A 6,000-nucleotide genomic window follows, 5' to 3' on the forward strand; every position below is an offset into this window, starting at 1 on the left:
CTAGCATGATTATTTAATGTGTTTAATTGTAAGCTATCAGAGGCAAGGCTGCAGTGAGCAGCAAGAGAAGGGTTATGTTTGGTGGGATGGCAGGACCTTCTGTGTTAGGTTACAAAGTTCTATTGATTAATCTGTATTGTTTGATACCAGAATTTGCTTAATGAGAATTCACCAAGCTATTCATGTGTGTTGTCTAGTAGTCTGTATCTGAGTTGTATTTATAATCAAAAGGCAGGAGAGAGAGAGAGAGACAGACAGACAGTTAAGTTTCTGAGTCATCTACTGATTGCAGACCAAACCTCAGACCCATGGAACATGGAAGAGGAGGTAAGCTCAGGTACACAAATCCTCAATTTACCTCTCTGCTGAGGTGAAGCTACTGCCACCATCTGCTTATATCTCTTTAAAAGGATTATTTTCCCAGTAAATATCTGTGTAAAATTCTCTCTATTTGATGAATGAGCTTGGAAATTCTAGGTCTGGCTGCTCACTATGGCTGAGAAAAGAAGTTCATGAGATAAAAAAGGTTTGAGTGAGGAAAACACAGGCAGCAACCTCTTTGACCTCAGCCGCAGCAATATCTTCCTAGGAACAACACCAAAGGCAAGGGAAGCAAGGGCAAAAATGAACTATTGGGATTTCATCAAGATCAAAAGCTTTTGCACAGCAAAGGAAACAGTTAACAAAATCAAAAGACAACTGACAGAATGAGAGAAGATATTTGCAAACGACATATCAGATAAAGGACTAGTGTCCAGAATCTATAAAGAACTTAGCAAACTCAACACCCAAAGAACAAATAATCCAATCAAGAAATGGGCAGAGGACATGAACAGACATTTCTGCAAAGAAGACATCCAGATGGCCAACAGACACATGAAAAAGTGCTCCACATCACTCGGCATCAGGGAAATACAAATCAAAACCACAATGAGATATCACCTCACACCAGTCAGAATGGTTAAAATCAACAAGTCAGGAAATGACAGATGCTGGCGAGGATGCGGAGAAAGGGGAACCCTCCTACACTGTTGGTGGGAATGCAAGCTTGTGCAACCACTCTGGAAAACAGCATTGAGGATCCTCAAAATGTTGAAAATGGAACTACCCTATGACCCAGCAATTGCACTACTGGGTATTTACCCTAAAGATACAAACGTAGTGATCCAAAGGGGCACGTGCACCCGAATGTTTATAGCAGCAATGTCCACAATAGCCAAACTATGGAAAGCACCTAGATGTCCATCAACAGATGAATGGATCAAGAAGAGGTGGTATATATACACAATGGAATACTATGCAGCCATCAAAAGAAATGAAATCTTGCCATTTGCGACAACATGGATGGAAGTAGATCGTATCATGCTTAGAGAAATAAGTCAAGCAGAGAAAGACAACTATCATATGATCTCCCTGATATGAGGAAGTGGTGATGCAACATGGGGGCTTAAGTGGGTAGAAGAAGAATCAATGAAATACATGGGATTGGGAGGGAGACAAACCATAAGTGACTCTTAATCTCACAAAACAAACAGGGTTGCTGGGGGGAGGGCGGTTGGGAGAAGGGGGTGGGATTATGGACATTGGGGAGGGTATGTGCTTTGGTGAGTGCTGTGAAGTGTGTAAACCTGGTGATTCACAGACCTGTACCCCTGGGGATAAAAATATATGTTTATAAAAAATAAAAAATTAAAAAAAAAGATAAAATAAAAGTTTTGAGTTAGAGAGGGTCCATTCACCTGAATATTGTATCTCTGTAAAAGCAAGATTCTATAGTATGTTTCCAGTGTATCTGCCCTCACCTAATCTTCAGTAAATTCCAACGAAGTTTTTATGAGTCACTGATGTCATTTTACCTATATTTATTTATTATTCCAACTCATTCCACTTCATCTGCTGATGAATCCTCCCTTTTGCCTTTGTTCCTATCAGGATTTGTACTGCTCTGAAACCCTACATCAAACCTCCCAGTTGAAAAATCCAAGCACTAAATGAGAGAACAATTTATTTTAAGAGGAAGGAAAAAATGTATTGAGCACAAATATATCAATTACTTTCTATTTGAATATGTAGGCAAATACTTTTACACCTACAATTGAACAGGTATAAAGCTACCTGTTTCTAGAAAGTGAAATTCACTGTCTTTTTAATCAAGCCAATCAGGGGAAAGGATACAACGATTCTAAATTAAGAAAATGAAATAGCTTTGGCATAGAAGCAACTGCTTAACTACAAAAGAAGAAAAAAAAAACATTGAGGAATATTACACCAAGTTCAGTTAAATTCTTAGCAGAGTTTTTGTATTTAGATTAGGAGTATAATATGGCAATACCAAAAAAGTAACTGTATTGCTTCAGGTAAGTCTTATCACTTGAATAAGTCACTTGATCTCTAAGATTTCATTTATCTTTATAATTTTTTGAATAAATAGCCATTTTATGGAGCTGTTTAACATATAGCTTTACAGATGTATGTGTTTCTAATTTGAGGAACTATGGGGGGAAAAATCCCTTGACATAGACTTATTTCTCAATTTATTTTTGTTGGAATGTTTCTAGCACAGCGAAGGGACACTGACTCACACCCAGACACATGCCCTAGTTCCAGAAGTAAAATTTAGTCTGTTATTACTTTTAAAGGATCAAAGTTGTGGGAACCAACCACTTCCTCCCAGTGTTTTTTTAAGTGGATAGAAAATGTAATTGCACCTCTTGATGTTATTGTTATTTATTGATTTATAAACCATCTCTCACAAGATTAAAAGAACTGCAAAATTTCAAGCAACTCCTTTCCTTTCCTAAGACTTGCTTATTATTTTTCCAGCAGTAGCTAGTTACAAAGGTTAAGTATGTATAGCTTTGCGTTCTTTTTGATGTGAGAAACAATCCACTATCATCCACTGAACTGGGCTTAGGGGAAGCTGAAATTCAAAATCCAGGCATACACTCCAAAGTGAAGTACTTCCCCAAGTTGTCATTTATGTGATAGGTATTCTGCTGAGGATTTAAATTAAGGCAGGACTTTACTGCTAGTGCAAGTGACTCTTGTAATAGAAAATAATTTTCTTCTTGAAGCAAATCCACTATAGATGTATGTTATAGGTTTATTATCTTTTCTTAGACTGTTAGCTCCTCAAGGGCAAGACCTATGACTTATTCATGTGTGTCCTCAAAGAGTTTTATCCCTGACATACAGTATGTGCATTATAAATCACTTTGAATGTATTGCTTGTGAGTTCTTTTTAAATATGGAACCATGTTGATGTACAATAAGCAAATGGCTTGGTCAATCTGTACGTTTAATTCTTTTGCCCATTCGTCAAACATATATACATCCTTGATATGAGCTAGATACTTTGTTGAGTAAATATGAAATAAAAATAATATATATAATAATGTAATATATATATAAATATGTATATATGTGTGTGTATATATGATACAATATATGTATGTGATACAACTATATGATGTACTGCATATATATATATGATAAAGACAAAAGATGTAAACAGATAGTTACAATAAGGTAACATAAGATGAAGCCAGCATTGTGATAAAAAATTTTAAGAAGATGTTACTGCAGGAAGACTAATATGATTATCAGCAACAGGGAATTTCAAAGATGTAAGTTTTGGAGCTCTTCGTTAACTATCCATGCAGACAGGGTTTTGGGTGGGATACCAGAAAGAGACAGGAACTGGATGCAGCTTGGGGATCTACCTGCCTCCAGGTGCCACTTGGGGTCATAACCTTGTAAGCAAGAACGTAGCTTAGGAGAGTGGAAGCCCGTAGGGTATAGTCAGAGAGGAAGAAGAAGGTTTACACAGGGAACCCACAGATGACTGGGAAGAGCACAGCACAAGAGATGTAAGAGAGAAGGGATTCCTACGTAGAGGGTGTGGTGTGAAGTACTGAAGACACATGCACAGCCAGCATTAAATGTGGTGATTGGTGATCCTGGTGATCTGAAGATCAGTCTCTGTGGATTACTGGGGACAGATGTACAGTTCATACTGCATTATACAGTCTACAGTCCAATCTCTTTGATGATCAGAATTCTTCAACAGAATTATGAGTATCAACTATAAGTGAATGACACTTGAAGGTTGTAGGAATTTGTGAGGAATTCATATTCATCCTTGAATTCCTTAGGTCAAATCTTATAGTATCTAGTGATGTGGAAGCAAAAAGCAAGCTGAGGGCAAAACACAAGCTTATACCCTGCAACCCTATATCCCCCTGCAGCTGGGATATGTGTGACATTCCTCTGTTACTTCTGGCTGCCCAAGGACAAATGAAAAGGAAAAACAAGTGGTTAACTGACAGAGACCACAGTCATGTAGGACATGCCTGTCCATCAGTCTGCAACAGTCTTGACAATTTACATGAAGAAAGCAGTCTTAGCAATAGCCAAAGTTCCACAAATCTCAAGACTCAGTCTTTTAGGACTCTAATATCACCCTCACCTCCAGAGGATAGAAAATCTTGTATAATCAGTAACCCCTCACACTTACAATGCACTTTTTCTGCCCATGGGTCCTGTCCCCAAAGACATCTCAGGAATTCTTTCTTGACCATCATTTCCAAACACCACCACTCCAAAACATAGCACTAGGACACATACGACTTGACATTTATTGTTATGATTAATATTTATCTCTTCACTAAAGTCCAAGCTCCATGAAGACAGACTTTCATTGGTTTGCTCACCATTGTATTCCTGATGTAGCAGTGCCTACCTGGTATGAAGTAGCATTTATAATGTGTTGGTCATCAGAACATTTTAACTGTCAATGTTGTTTCTTTCAGTCAGCACAAAAGATTAATTCTTAAAATTTACTATAAGATCCCCATTTTAGAGTTTTTAATTCTTGTTTTTATTGATTTCATAGAATAATAGTTTATGACTTCAGGAAATTTTCTAAGAATAATATACAGGTGCCATATTTTCTGAATACTTATATATCTGACCATGTATTTTTGTTGCCTTTCTTAAGGTTAGAGTTTTGCAGTAGAAACTTTCCTTAAAACTCATTAGACATCATGTACTTATACATTAGAAGTGCTCTGAATTACAGAGAAGGTGCAATTTTATTTTAAAACTAATGTATACTCTATCACATAAAAGTAAGACATGAAACAAATGAATGGTTTACTTCTCAGGTCAAGTTCTTGAGAACCAGTTCTTGGGACTTGTATGTACATGATATATTAAATACTACCGGAGAAAAATGTAAGAGATTAAGACAAGAAAACACAGGGAGGCAGTCAAGGGTGTGATCTCAGATAGAATTCCATAGAGGGGGCTGAGGCTGATTTCATAGGTCAGTTCAGGGGCATAAATTATGACTCAGAGGTATCCTCGTCCAAGGCAAGGAAAATAGGTTTCCATAGTTCTGCCCCAAAAGTTATCAGCTGAGGGCCACCAGGAGGATGAAATCCCCAGGCACCACTGACTCTCTACATATTTAGGCAAAAAGGGTTGTAGCAGCCTAATGGCAGTTTTCTGAACAAAAATAAGGAGGCTAGCTTTTAGAAGCCAAGTGATAAAAAGGAATCTGATCCAAAGGAACTGGGTGTAGCGCTGGAAATGTCTGTTACCCACACTAAATCGTAAACCTACCTGCCACCATCCTATAGAACATGCCTTGCATGTATTTCCAAGCAAATTATCCATCTATCTTTTTAAATTATTTTTATTCACATACAGTGTATTATTAGCTCCAGGGATACAGGTCTGTGAATCATTAGGCTTTCTCATTTTACAGCACTCACCATAGCACATACCCTCCCCAAGTCCATAACCCAACCACCCTCTCCTTACTACCCCACTCCCCGGCAATCCTTAGTTTGTTTTGTGAGATTAAGAGTCTCTTGTGGTTTGTCTCCCACAATTCAAATTATTAAAAGAAGAGTTTTTCAAAGTAGGTATTCCATGATTGGCAAGTCAATTGACTCCTTGTTTAGAATGGCATGATCAAATCCCCATCATTTCCCT

This window comes from Mustela lutreola, chromosome 2 (genome assembly GCF_030435805.1).
Source record: "Mustela lutreola isolate mMusLut2 chromosome 2, mMusLut2.pri, whole genome shotgun sequence".
Classification (NCBI taxonomy): domain Eukaryota; kingdom Metazoa; phylum Chordata; class Mammalia; order Carnivora; family Mustelidae; genus Mustela; species Mustela lutreola.